Raw genomic sequence first — 13,618 nt, forward strand, 5'->3', positions numbered from 1 at the left:
CAATAGATGCTTTTGTACAAGCTTTGCAGAAAAAAATTAAGAAAAAACAAAACAAAACAAAACTCTTCCTCCCTCCTCCCTAAAACCAACGTTGTGCCTGAGCCCTAGGAGTGTTGTTTTCATCTGCTGAGCTATTAGATGCCTAACTGTCATATCAGAGAACTAACCTGATCACGTTGTTCGCTGCTGCTCTTTTAAAATGCCATTATGGAACAGTGCTCCGGACAGCGTGGGAGCTCCTGTTTGAGCACACAGTGCATTTTGGGGAAATGAAATTCTGACTCCCAAAAATAAAAAGGGGAAATGAATCTGACTAGCTTTAAATTGATTTAGTTTTCTGCTTGTCTGTGGAATGTATAAGTTACCAATTCCAGCTGCTGGTTGAGTTTTTTTTTTCAAAAGTAGGATAACATTGTGGGGGTGATCTGCCTGTGTCTGACAAGTATTATCAACCTCTAGGAACCTCAAGATAGAAAAATTAACTTAAGAACTGTAAGCTTCCTTCCCTTCCCACCCCCCCAGACAAACAATTAAATTAAAAACATATTACTGATTCTATTGCCATACTGTATGGTAACAAAATCATATTTGAGAGAGATTCTCAAGGAAGACCTCATGCCTCTGAGATGTCAGTAGTGAATGCATGCATTTCATGCTTCACAATGCCCTTGTGGGTGAGTAGTATCAATTAACATACTTACTTAGCCATTCTTATTCCATAATTTAAATTAATCAAAGGAAAAAGATTACATGATGTTGTGGTGTTTTGTACTACATTTTGATCCATACATTGAGCATGCATTATTGTATCAACAAACCTCAAGCTTCCAGAGTGAAATTTGTCCATGTGCTGAGGGCTAGCCCAAGACCTGTGTGGTATTTAGGTCCCATGTAAGCCTTTGAAACAGGGTTTGAGAGATTTAAGTGGTGAATAGGTCTTGTGCTGACCCTCTGCACAGGGCTGAGTTTCACCTTTAATAAAGCTCTGCCAAGTCAACAAAAGAGCACCATATGTGCAGGCAGAAGCATAAGGTGATGATGGTAAATGGTTATTGTGAATCAGAAAAACTTAATTCCAGAGGAGACTTTACATTCATAAGAATTTTGCATGGATGGACACACAAAGGCAAGCTATGCATGCTTTAGAAGATAGATGAAGGCAGTCAGCCAATGGAGTTAGACGTATAGACTCCATTATCAGGATTGTCACATTGAAGCTAATGAAGAGCGAGAGAGAGTGTGTGTGTGTGTGTATATATATATATATATTACACACACACACAGACACACACACAGAGGATACAAAGAATCATGTAATGGGATTGCAGAGACATCACAATTAGTTTTTCCTATAAGGTAATTACTTAGGTGTGTCTATAGTACAAAATTAATTCAAATTTATTCTATTCACATTTTCAGAAGCGATTTTATACATTAGGTCAGGGGTCGGCAACCTTTCAGAAGTGGTGTGCCAAGTCTTCATTTATTCACTCTGATTTAAGGTTTCGTGTGCCTGTAATACAGTTTAACGTTTTTAGAAGGTCTCTTTCTAGAAGTCTATAATATATAACTAAACTGTTGTTGTATGTAAAGTAAATAAGGTTTTTAAAACGTTTAAGAAACTTCATTTAAAATTAAATTAAAATGCAGAGCCCCCGGACCGGTGGCCAGGACCCGGGCAGTGAGAGTGCCACTGAAAATCAGCTCATGTGCCACCTTTGGCACATGTGCCATAGATTGCCTACCCCTGCATTAGGTGTTGTGTGTCTTCACTAAAGCACGTGAATTCGGCAGAGTGCGTCCACAGTACCGAGACTAGCATCGAATATTGGAGCGGTGCACTGTGGGAAGCTAGCCCACAGTTCCCGCAGTCCCTGCCGCCCATTGGAATTTTGGGTTAAGCTCCCAGTGCATAATGGGGCAAAAACATTCTCACAGATGTTTCTGGGTGTGTGCCATCACTTGCTCCTCCCTCTGTGAAAGCTATGGCAGATGCCATAATGCCAGCAGATGGGGCAGTATGGTGCACTGCCTATCTCCTGGTACTATGACTCCACCTCGCATGTCCTCTAGTCTTTCTATTATCTAACCATTTCCTGCTTTTTTTCGGCTACTGTGAACCGAGCAGCACAGCTTCTGCTGCAAACTCTGCTCTCCTGCTCTTGCATCGCTAGCTAATTTTTTCATTTTGTCTGTCCTGGCCTCCCATGCAAGCTACAGAAGGCAACAATTCCTTGCCACTTTTCGGCCATCGTGAACTGAGCCACCCAGCTTCCACTGCTTTTTCCATATTGTTGGTCCTGGGATCCCATGGAAGCTACAATTCCCCGTTTTTTGGCCATCGTGACCTGAGCACCACAGCTTCCGCCACAAACTCTGCTCTCACTTCCGCTGCAAACTCTGCTTTTTTGCTCTTCCGACTCCGTGAAAGCTACAGAAGACAATCATTTACCATCTTGTATCGAACAGGCCTCTTACATTTCATGCCTTTTTTCCAGGATTACCCATGCAGGTACCATAGCGTGGCAATCATGGAGCTCGCTCAGCTCTCCGCTGCAGTTTTGACCATTGTAAATACCTCGCACATTTTCCAGCAGTATGTGCAGTACCTGCAAAACTGGGCGAGAAAGCGACGACAGTGCGACTACTATACTGATGAGGACATGGATACAGACGTTCCTAGAAGGCCAGCATGTGGCCATTGGGAGATCATGGTAGCATTGGGCCAAGTTCATGCCGTAGAATGCCAGTTCTGGGCCCGGGAAACGAGCACAGACTGGTGGGACCACATAGTGTTGCAGGTCTGAGATGATTCCCAGTGGCTGCAAAACTTTTGTATACGTAAGGCCACTTTCATGGAACTTTGTGACTTGCTGTCCCCTGCCTTGAAGCACAAAGACACCAAAATGAGAGCAGCCCTCACAGTTGAGAAGTAAGTAGTCATAGCACTGTGGAAGCTTGCAACGCCCGACAGCTACCAGTTAGTTGGGAATCAGTTTGGAGTGGGCAAATCTACTGTAGGGGCTGCTGTGCTGCAAATAGCCAACACAATCATTGACCAGCTGCTATCAAGGGTAGTGACTTTGGGAAATATACAGACCATTGTGGATGGCTTTAATGCACTGGAGTTCCCTAACTGTGGCGGGGTGACAGACGGAACACATATCCCTAGGTTGCCCCCGGCAGCCAAGGGTGGCCAGTACATAAACCGCAACGGGTACTTTTCCATGGTGCTGCAAGCACTAGTGGATCACAAGGGATGTTTCACCGACATCAACGTAGGATGGCCAGGAAAGGTGCATGATGCTCGCATCTTCAGGAACTCCGGTCTGTTTGAACAGCTGCAGGAAGGGACTTACTTGTGAGACCAGAAAATTACTGTTGGGGATGTTGAAATGCCTATAGTTATCCTCAGCCTAGCCCTTAAGGCCATGGCTTATGAAGCCGTACACAGGCACCCTGGACAGTAGTAAGGAACAGTTCAACTATAGGCGGAGCAAGTGCAGAATGGTGGTAGAATATGCTTTTGGACATTTGAAATGACGGTGGCGTAGTTTACTGACTCGGTTAAATCTCAGCACAAGCAATATTCCAATTGTAAGTGCTGCTTGTTGTGTGCTCTACAGTATCTGTGAGAGTAACGGGGAGACATTTATGGCAGGGTGGGAGGTTGAGGCAACTTGCCTGGCAGCCAATTTCGCACAGCCAGACAACAGGGCGATTAGAAGAGCTCAGCAGGGCACGCTGTGCATCAGAAAAGCTTTGAAAGCCAGTTTCATGACTGGCCAGGGTACGGTGTAACTGTTACCTGCCCCCTAAATATATGAAAGGAAATAAAGAACAGTTTTTAAACAATTTTGACTTTATTATTTGTTGGACAACACATTAAGAGAAATCTGAAGGTAGACTGGGGGAGGAGGGGTATTGGATTATGGGGGGGGGGGGGGATGGAGGAGGAAGGAAGGACAAGTCCAGAAACCAAATCAAAAGTTTGCATATGCCAGCTTTCTGCTGCTTGGGTGATCCTCTGGGGTTGAGAGTGTGGGTCCCTGTAGCCTCCCCCCTTGTGTTCTTGGGCCTCTGGGTGAGGAGGCTATGGAACTTGGGGAGGAGGGAAGGCAGTTATACAGGGGCTGCAGCAGCAGTCTGTGGTCTTGCTGCCTTTCCCGCATTAGATCTGGAGCATGTCAGTTTGCTCCCCTATGAGCTTGACCATAGTGTCCTGCCTGCTCTCAGCATGTGCATCCCTCCTGTCTTTGTGTTCCTGTAATGCTTTACGGAACTCTGCAATTGTTTGCCTCCATGCATTCAGCTGGGTCCTATCAGTGTGGGAGGACTGCATGAGCTCGGCAAACATGTCGTCCCGAATTCATTTTTTCCGCCTTCTAATCTGGACCAGCCTCTGGGATGGAGTAGATAGGGGCCGAGTTGAAACATTTGCACCTGCAGGAGGAGAAAAAGGGAGGGTAGTATTTTAAAAGATACATTTCAGAGAACAAAGGGGATACTTTGGTGTGAGTAAGTCATCACACACAGCCGGGCAACAGAATTCAGCTTGCAGGCAACCTAGGAGCATGGGGGGTTCTGTTTCTTCTACATTAATTTCAATGCTTTCAAACTGCTGGGCCCCCTTTCCCATGGCAAGCAATGCCTGGTGGATTTTCCATATAAAAAGGAGGGCTGTGGGCTCTCTGGGATGATCGCTTCACACAGCACCCCTTCACCCTGCCCCCCACTGCATGGCTCCGATCAGGCTCTCACTCACCAGAATTGCCTTCTCCAGGGTCATGGTCCAGGAGCCTGCCTTGAAAGTGGTGGGAGGCTATTGGCTCCAGCGTTAAGAATAGTTCGTGACTAGAGGGAAAACGGATTCCCCACTTGCTGCTTATGCACTGTCTTCTTCATTCTTCAATGACTCTTCCTCCTCGCTCCATGCAACTCCTCTCTTGCAGGTGTCCATGGATAGTGGTGGAGTAGTGGTGACGTCACCCCCCCATAATTGCATGCCTCTCATGATAGAATCTGAATGTATGGGGCTGTGACCTCCCTGGCTTTCTGGTACACTTGCCTGAGCACCTTGATTTTTGTATGAGCCTGCTCTGTGTCCCTGGAGTAGCCTCTTTCCATCATGGCTCTGGAGACTTTAGTGTACGTATTTGCGTTCTTTTTTGGAATGTAGTTCTGCCATAACAGACTTGTCTCCCCAACATGTGCTGATCCAGTACCTCCCGTTCGGACCATGCTGGGGCTCGTCTGCGAATCAGGGACTGTGTGATCTCCTGTGATGGTGGACTGTGCTGACCGTCACCTGTGCTGATGGTGACCAAACAGGAAATGAAATTCAAAAGTTCCCGAGGCTTTTCCTGCCCACCTGGCGAGTGCATTGGAGTTGAGTGTTGTCTAGAGCGGTCACAAGGGAGATTCTGGGATAGCTCCCAGAGGTCAATAAACCTTGAATTGCATCAACAATACCTTTAACCTGGGATTGCAATCTCGATTTAAGCACTACTCCACTTGCTGAGGTGCAGCACAGAAATAGGGTTAAAGAGCCCTTTAAATAAAAATATCCAGTTTGGTTGTGTGGACAGAATCATTTTTTTCCCTCCGAATTAACTCAGCTAATTCCAAAATAACAGGACTACCTTAGACCAGGCCTTTGTTTAATAGCAACAATTTGGATTGAAGGAGGCCAGTGACCCCCATACATCTTGTAATATTTCTTTCCTCTAAATGTCTAGCTTCATTTTTCCTAAGTCAAAGAATGGAATGTATTTACATCTCTGTGGAGACCTGAAAATCATCTTTATTTTATTTTATTTTATTCTGCTTTAGCTTTCTTGACTCCCTCATGGACACCATCTTTCCAACCTAAAACTGCCTTTTAGTTGGCCCTATGGGCCACTATCGAGTGACAGGGAGGCTAAGCATGCTGCCTCCACAGTCGCTCCAAGGCTGGGACACACTAAGACTGGGAAGAGAACCAAGGTTTCTTGCTAGGCCACCAAACTCCTTTCAAAGTACCTTACCCCTTTTGAAATAGACTATATTCGAAACTGCATTTTCAGCCTCCAGTATTTGTTCTCCACATTAATTGCCCTCTGTACAAAGAAATGTCTCCTAATCCAGGTCCTTTCTTATTTTCAGTGCATGCACTTTTTTCCTCAAGCACTCAAATTGTTTTGTAGCACCCAGATTCATGTACTATATTTTAGGGATGGTCTCACAAGCTCTTTGAATAGTGCTGAAATGGTTGATTTGCTCTCTGCATCTCTGCTTAATACATGCCAAAGTTATTTGCTTTCCTAATCACTTACAGACATTGAGTGGATAGTGAACAGAACTTATTGATCATCCCCAGATATCTTCCTGATAAGTGTCTCGCAGCAAATAACTATTCAAGACATTTTGCTGCTGTTTGACTTTATAATAACTTCACATTCTTCCAGGTTACATTCCAAAAGTCATCTGTAGTCACATACCTCAGTTTTTTTCCAGTGGAACAAGTCTTCCTTCTGTTTGATATTAGAAAGGATTCTCACTTTGAAATCACCCCTTGCTTGATGTTCTACTATAAACCTCTACTGGAGGGTAGCTAATGTAATGCCATTTTTAAAAAAAAGGCTCCAGAGGTGATCCTGGCAAGTACAGGCAGATAAACCTGATTTCAGTACCAGGCAAATTTGGTTGAAACTATAATAAAGAACAGAATTATAAAACACACAGATGAACACAATATGTTGGAAGAATCAACATAGTTTTGTAAAGGGAAATCATACCTCACTCATCTACTAGAATTTCTTGAGGGGGGTCAACAAGCATGTAGACAAGGGTGATTCAGTGGATATAGTGTACTTGGACTTTCAGAAAGCCTCTGATAAGGTCCCACACCAAAGGCTCTTAAGCAAAGTGAGCAGTCATGGGATAAGAGGGAAAGTCCTCTCATGGACCAGTATCTGTTTAAAAGACAGGAAGCAAAGGGTAGGAATAAATGGTCAGTTTTTACAATGTAGAGAGGTAAATAGTGGGGTCCCCAAAGGATTTGTACTGAGACCTGTGCTGTTCAGCATGTTCATAAATGATCTGGAAAAGAGGTAAACAGTGAGGTGGCAACATTTGCAGACGATACTAGGTTACTCAATTAAGTCAAGAGCAGACTGCAGAGGGATCTCAGTAAAACTGAATCATTGGGCAACAAAATGGCAGGGGAAACTCAATGTTAAGTACAAAGTAATGCCACCGGAAAAAAAAAATTATCCCAACCATACATATAAATTGATGTGGTCTAAATTAGCAGTTACCACTTAAGAAAACTCTTGGAATCATCCTAGATAGTTCTCGGAGAAGATCTGCTCATTGTGCAGTGGTGCTCAAAAAAAGCTAACAGAATGTTAGGAACCATTAGGAAAGGGACAGACAATAAAACAGAATAGATTGTAAAGCTTCTATATAAATCCATGGTACACCTACACCTTAAATAAGCAGCAGATTTAAAACAATCATAAGGAAGTACTTCACACAACACACAGTTAACCTGTGGAACTTGTGGCCAGAGGACATTGTGAAGACCAAGAGTATAACTGGCTTCAAAAAAGAATTAGATAAGTTCATGGAGGATAGGTCTATCAATGGGTATTGTCCAAGCTGGTCATGGACACACTCCCATGCTCTGGATGGCCCTAAACCTCTGACTACCAGAAGCTGGGACTAAACAGGGGTTGGATCACACAATAAATTGCCCTGTTCTGTTCATTCCCTGTGAAGCATCTGGCTTTGGTCCTTCTTGGAAGACAGAATACTGGACTGGATGGATCTTTGGCCCAACCCATTCTTATGTTGTCTCTTCTCAATAACTGATGTATAGTGTTAACTGAAAGGGCCCAGTACTGAAAAGTGTGGCATTCCATTAATCACTCCCTCCTAAGTAACCTGTACTCAAATCGATTCCTTATAGTCTAACCTTATGTACTAGTCTTTCATGCAGCACTGTATCAAAAGCATTCTTGAAATCCAGGTATGCTACACCTTATTCCTCCACTCATGTCAACTCCCATTTTCTAATGCTCAACAAGGTTTAAAAAATAAATTTGTTAAGCATGAGCCCTCTGAAAAGTATATGTTCAATGATTCAAGTTGTCTATACCTGGTAATGATCATAATCAAAGAGCGTAGAATCTTATCTAGCACCAACCTCCTATTTTTTTCCCTTGATCCCTTTTAAAATAAGGACGTAATGTTGACTCCTCTTCAGTTCCTGCATACCTCTCCAGTTTCCAGTAAAGAATTAAAAGTTTCCCCACTGGTTTAATCCATTTGGCATTCTTTTAGAACTTGAATTCTGAGAGGCAGCCCACCCCATTCTGGAGTGGTTTTTGTTTTCAGCAGTTTCAACAATTTCCTTTATTTTAACCTATTCTACTATGATCTTTATTTTTTTTAGTAATTGTTCATTATATAACCCTGAAAAACATATCAAGGTTTCTGGCATATTTCCCCTGCTGAATACTGAGACAAAAGTAATAATTCACTTTTCCAGCAAATATCTACCTCTTCTGTCAAGTTACCCTCACCATCCCTCAAGAAGAGGGCCGCCATCTCACTCACTGACCTTTTTCTTCTTATATGCCAAATTTATAAAACGTTTTATTGTGTTCTCATCTTTCCTTTCCAGTCTTAGCTTTTTCGGATCATTTTCTCGCAGTCTTCTTTTACTTTAGGCTTCTGTACCAGTTCCTGCAGCACTGACCTTGCTGATTTATAGGTCTCATATAGTCTTCTCTTTTCTTTTATCGCTCTTTGTATTTCCCTGGTCATCCACATTGCTCATTTCCACTCCTACTATATTTCTCAATGGTATACATATTTGCTGAACTCTCTGCAATCTACATTTTAGGACCTACTATTTCCCTGATGTATCTGCTTTGCTAATTTCAGTTTTCCCATGTATTCTGCTCAGCAATACATACGCTTTTCCTAATGTTTTCTGTAAGTTTTTCTTTGTATTTCCAGTTTTGGAGAATCACCAGGTCCAAATTTCAAAGCTAATTCTGTTTTGGTCAGAATTTCTTATATATTTCCTATTTCTTCATGATAAGAGGCAAATCTGGTGAGGTGCCAGTTATCACAAAGCAAGCCCAGAACTTTATTTACTCATTCATAGTTTTTTTCTATAATACACATCTCTATAGTATCTTAGGACATCACAAATATTTATTGATTTGTCCCCAAACACCACTGTGAGTTAGGGAAGTATTTCCCCCATTTTACAAAGGGAAACCGAGGCACAGAGCAATTACTTTATTTGCCTACAACCACACAAAGTCCGTGGCAGAACAAGTAACAGACTCCAAGTCTCCTAGAAGCCCCAGTCCAGAATCTTAAAATAGCAATGGGGCCTGCTTGAACCACATCTAACCCCCATTTCTAAGTTTGAAAGCTGGTGTAGGTTTCATCCAGCCAGCTTGAGTTCATGGTGGAACAAAATATTAAAAAAAAAAATTTAATTGTCCATTTTAACCTCTAACACTCCTCCCTATTTCTGCCACTCTTGCTGCTTCTTTTCCTGTCCTACAGCCCCATGCACATAAACCTATCTTCTCCAATACTTTGCAGTTTACGTGTTGTTTCCTCATGCATAGATAACCTTCATATCTCCCACACATTGGAGCTGAAAGGGCAGAAGACAAACAGAGAAACAGCTTACTGCTTACTCTAGAGCAGTGGCTCTCAACCTATTTATCATGGTGGGCCACATATGCAACCCTCTATGTGTTATGTGGACCACATCCACACAATATATATGCTACCTGTCTGGCCCTAAGGGGTCACATGGACCACAACTGTGTGCTTATTGAGCCACAAGCAGCCCACAGGCTGAGAACCACTGTTCTAGACTTAAGAGAGGACTGGGCTGTATGCAGTGCAGCATTGCTTCCTGTACAACAGCTTGCACGTGTCTGAAAGACTATTTTGCACTTGTTGTCACTTCGGTAGCACAGCACAAAGGAGCCCATAACTTTTTAAACTTTTTGTTTTTGGTAAAGTACCAGATTCCTCAAAGAAGGGCCTCTGCATTAAGAATTTGCTTTTCAATATAAATAGGAAAAAAAATGGTGAGACCAACACACCAAGTCTCTTTTCTGATCGCCTCCATCTTGCCACCTACTGCATTGATTTCAGAAGCACAGGCCCCTGCTTTTGTCTCTAACATTTAAAATGGCATCTCTTATATATATTGAGTGCCCCATGTGAAGTTGTGGCCAAAAGGGCTAACGCAATTCTTAGATGTATAAACTGAGGAATCTTGAGCTGCAGAAGGGAGGTTATATTAAATCTGTATATAGCAGTGGTGTGACCACTGCTGGAATACTGTGTCCAGTTCTGATGCCCACAATTCAAGAAGGATGTTAAATTGGAGAAGAGCCACAAGAATGACTAAAAGATTAGAAAACATGGTTTATAGCAATAGACTCTAGGAACTCAATCTTATCAGAGAAGGTTAAGGTTTTAAATTGATAATAGATAGCTCTTCAATCTAGCAAAGGTATTTTAATATAAAATGGCTGCAAGTTGAAGCTAGACAAATTCTGGTCAGAAATATAGGTGAGCATTTTTAACAATTAGGGTAATTACTCATTGGAACTACTTTCCAAGGATTGTGGTGGAGTCTCCATCACTGGACATTTTATGCCTTTTGCATTCAGTTCCATTAGAAGGAGAAATCCTCCCAAACTTCCACATCTATTGAGCCTTTTAATCCACATCTGCCTGTGGTCATTCCATGATACACTAGCTCTGCACCATTGTTTTCTGACTAGACTGTGTTTGCCCATATGGTTCCCCCGCAGATAGATTGTCTCTGTTTATGTCAGCTATTTATGGTGGGTGCCTCTGTGTTTCAGGTTCACTTCAAAATCACCTGAAATGGCTCCCGTGGCACCTCTTTTTAAAGCACCACTACAGCCAGTGCAAAGGATTCTGGGACACAGATGAGAACTAATGCGACAAAGCAAAAACAATAATACTCTTTTGAAAAAATAAAGGACACAGAAAGAATCTGGTATGAGTGAGCCAGTAACAGCTATTTTGATGGGAGTGCCAAAATACTGTTTTTGCCCACACTACACACTAACCTGTATGTTCCTTCACATACAGTCTGGATACTATATTTTAGCAGGCATTTATTAATTAATTGTGTGGTAAATACAGTGCCACTACATCTTCATTCAGTTCATGATCATTTGAGTAGTTTGAGGTGAGGCAGTTTGCAGCTACTATAAAATCCTGATATTTTCAATAACCTCTTATGACAGTTATAAAATATCCTATGTTATAAAATAAATGTGGGGTAAATCCTGCATAATAATACATAGGCAACATTCCTATTGAAGTCAATAACCATTTTGCATAGTAAAAACTGCAGGTTTTAGTCCTGTGGCTGTTAAAAGTGTACTGATATCTTCATTTTCTAATTTGGGTGCACAACAATTCTTCACATGGTGATATATATATTTTTCAAGAGGCTACTGCTCCAGTGAGCTTGCAGCACAGAGGAAAGAAAATGGCTAGGAAGACAAAAGTAGAAAAGTGCCATTAATTGGGCACCAGTCTAGGAGCCATTTGCCTTTGGGTCTATTCCTGGTACTGCCATTGGCTCAGTGTGTGACCTTGGGCCAGTCCCTTTACTCCTCTTGAGCTCTGTTTCTCCATCTTAGAGATAGGAAAATACGTAACAGAGATATTTACTCACCTCTGCAAAGTTCTTTGGGATCTGTGGATGACAAAATGCTACGTAAAGACTATGGAGCATTAGTAAATAAACTTGAGTAATATTTTCATAATTGTGTTCTTCATGTGGCAATTGCATGTAAAACACACCATATCAAAATGTCTTAAAAATAAGGGCTGATGTCCTAAGTTAACAAGTGCAAGCTTGAGAGTAAAAATGGGACCGTAAATAGACAATAATACTAAAAAATGAAAACTATCACATATTGCAATTTTTTTCTCTCAAATGACACTTCTTATGAACTAGTTTGTCAATGGAAAATATTCCCCATTACTTCAATTCCTGCACAAGCTTTTAATCTGTTAGATTTTGCTCGAACAATCAAAGGTCACTATGTTGAGCTGGAGCTGCAGCTAGAATGTCTCTGCTACTCCCTACTAACAGGCTCAATTGTTATCTCAGAAATTATACTCAGATACTGACCGAGACACTCAGCTTCCAAATAAAAAGAAAGGTCCCCAAATAGGAATGAGTTACTGTACCTGCCATTGGAGATGAATGACATGCAGTGGAGTCCTAGCAGTGCATCTCCCAGGTGCATAACTTAAGTTGTTGATGGCAAGACAAGTCATTGTGATCTACAAAGTGCTGGTGTTTAGTACACAGTATTTATATTTTATGAATGTTAACAAGCAAGAAGCCGTGCACGAGCGAGTAGTTATGAGCTCAAAAGGCTTTGTGAGATGTTTTCTCTGAGGACTCATTAATGTGGGCTTTTAATGGAGTACTTCCATATCTGAATCCATAACTGTAGCTATAAATAGGGTTCCTAAGTACTTGACAGTGTGTGGTGAAGCAGTATTAGCAATGCTTGGCCTCCCTCTCTGCAAGTTTAATTTGCAAAGGGGAATTTAAATGTTTTCAACAACTTGTTTAAACATATATGCATCCTAATAATACTGCACTTCTGATATGCCTGTCATTTGAGCATCCTGAAATGCTTTACCAAACCTAAAATAATTAAGCCTCACATATGAGATAGCTATTATACCCATTTTACAGATTAAGAAACTGAGGCACAGAGGTCACATGATTTGCCAAAAGTCATGCAGCCAGTCACCGGCAAAACACCAAGTAGCTCTAATAATCTGCTCTTACCTTTAAACACATAAGGAAAAAATCCTGCTGTCAATTACAATTGTTGTTTGCAGAGTTGTTGTGGTGTCAGTCTCAGGATATTAGCAGGACAAGGTGGATGAGGTATATCTTTTTTATTGGACCAACTTCTGTTGGTGAGAGAGATAAACTGTCTAATTATACTGAAGTAAAGGGGATTACTGTGGATTGGCATTGCTGTGACTGCAGCATTTCCCCTTTCTGCCTTTGCACATTGGGACTCTACTATGACATGTCACATTCTGAATGGACAAGACAGAGGTCAAGTTTTCTTGCTAGTGATGGTGGTTTGTTTAGAATTACAACTTTTTTTTGTTTACCAGCCAACATGAAACCACCAAAATTTACTTCCCCACCAGCCTCAGTGAAGAGCCAGCAAAATTACTCAGCTTAATATACTTGACAGGAGTGTTGTTTTATGATGATATAGTAAAATTCACTGGAGGAGCACATCCTTTAATAAATCAACATAGTATTATCCATTGCAAACCCATGGCAGATCTCCTCTTTTGTCTGACCAGTGGGGTGTGTATCCACTCAATATGCTGGCTCTGTATCAGCAGTTTTCCCCCCGTTTTTTGGGATATAGGTGGTCAGTCACCACAAATCTAACTGTCAGTGTTCTAAGTGTTGCGGTTTCAAAGTGTCTGCTTGATGCTTTGCCACAATATGAAGGCTCAAGAGGTAAATATCCTTGTCTTTTCTTTTTTAACCTGG

General features: G+C 41.8%; 2 long non-coding RNA genes across 2 annotated transcripts in view; one reads left to right on the forward strand and one right to left on the reverse strand.

Moving 5' to 3' along the window:
* Nucleotides 1–13,618, forward strand: part of LOC127049018 (uncharacterized) — a 252,220-nt gene that overhangs the window by 170,476 nt on the left and 68,126 nt on the right. The gene's annotated exons all lie outside the window — the stretch shown is intronic.
* LOC127049012 (uncharacterized) lies at nt 3,886–12,961 on the reverse strand. The gene is made up of 3 exons (XR_007773847.1): nt 12,884–12,961; nt 6,777–6,953; nt 3,886–4,443 (listed from the first exon to the last, which is right to left on the reverse strand). It is a non-coding gene; the product is annotated as an uncharacterized LOC127049012 (long non-coding RNA).

The sequence above is a fragment of the Gopherus flavomarginatus genome, chromosome 4, assembly GCF_025201925.1.
Source record: "Gopherus flavomarginatus isolate rGopFla2 chromosome 4, rGopFla2.mat.asm, whole genome shotgun sequence".
In the NCBI taxonomy this organism is placed as follows: domain Eukaryota; kingdom Metazoa; phylum Chordata; order Testudines; family Testudinidae; genus Gopherus; species Gopherus flavomarginatus.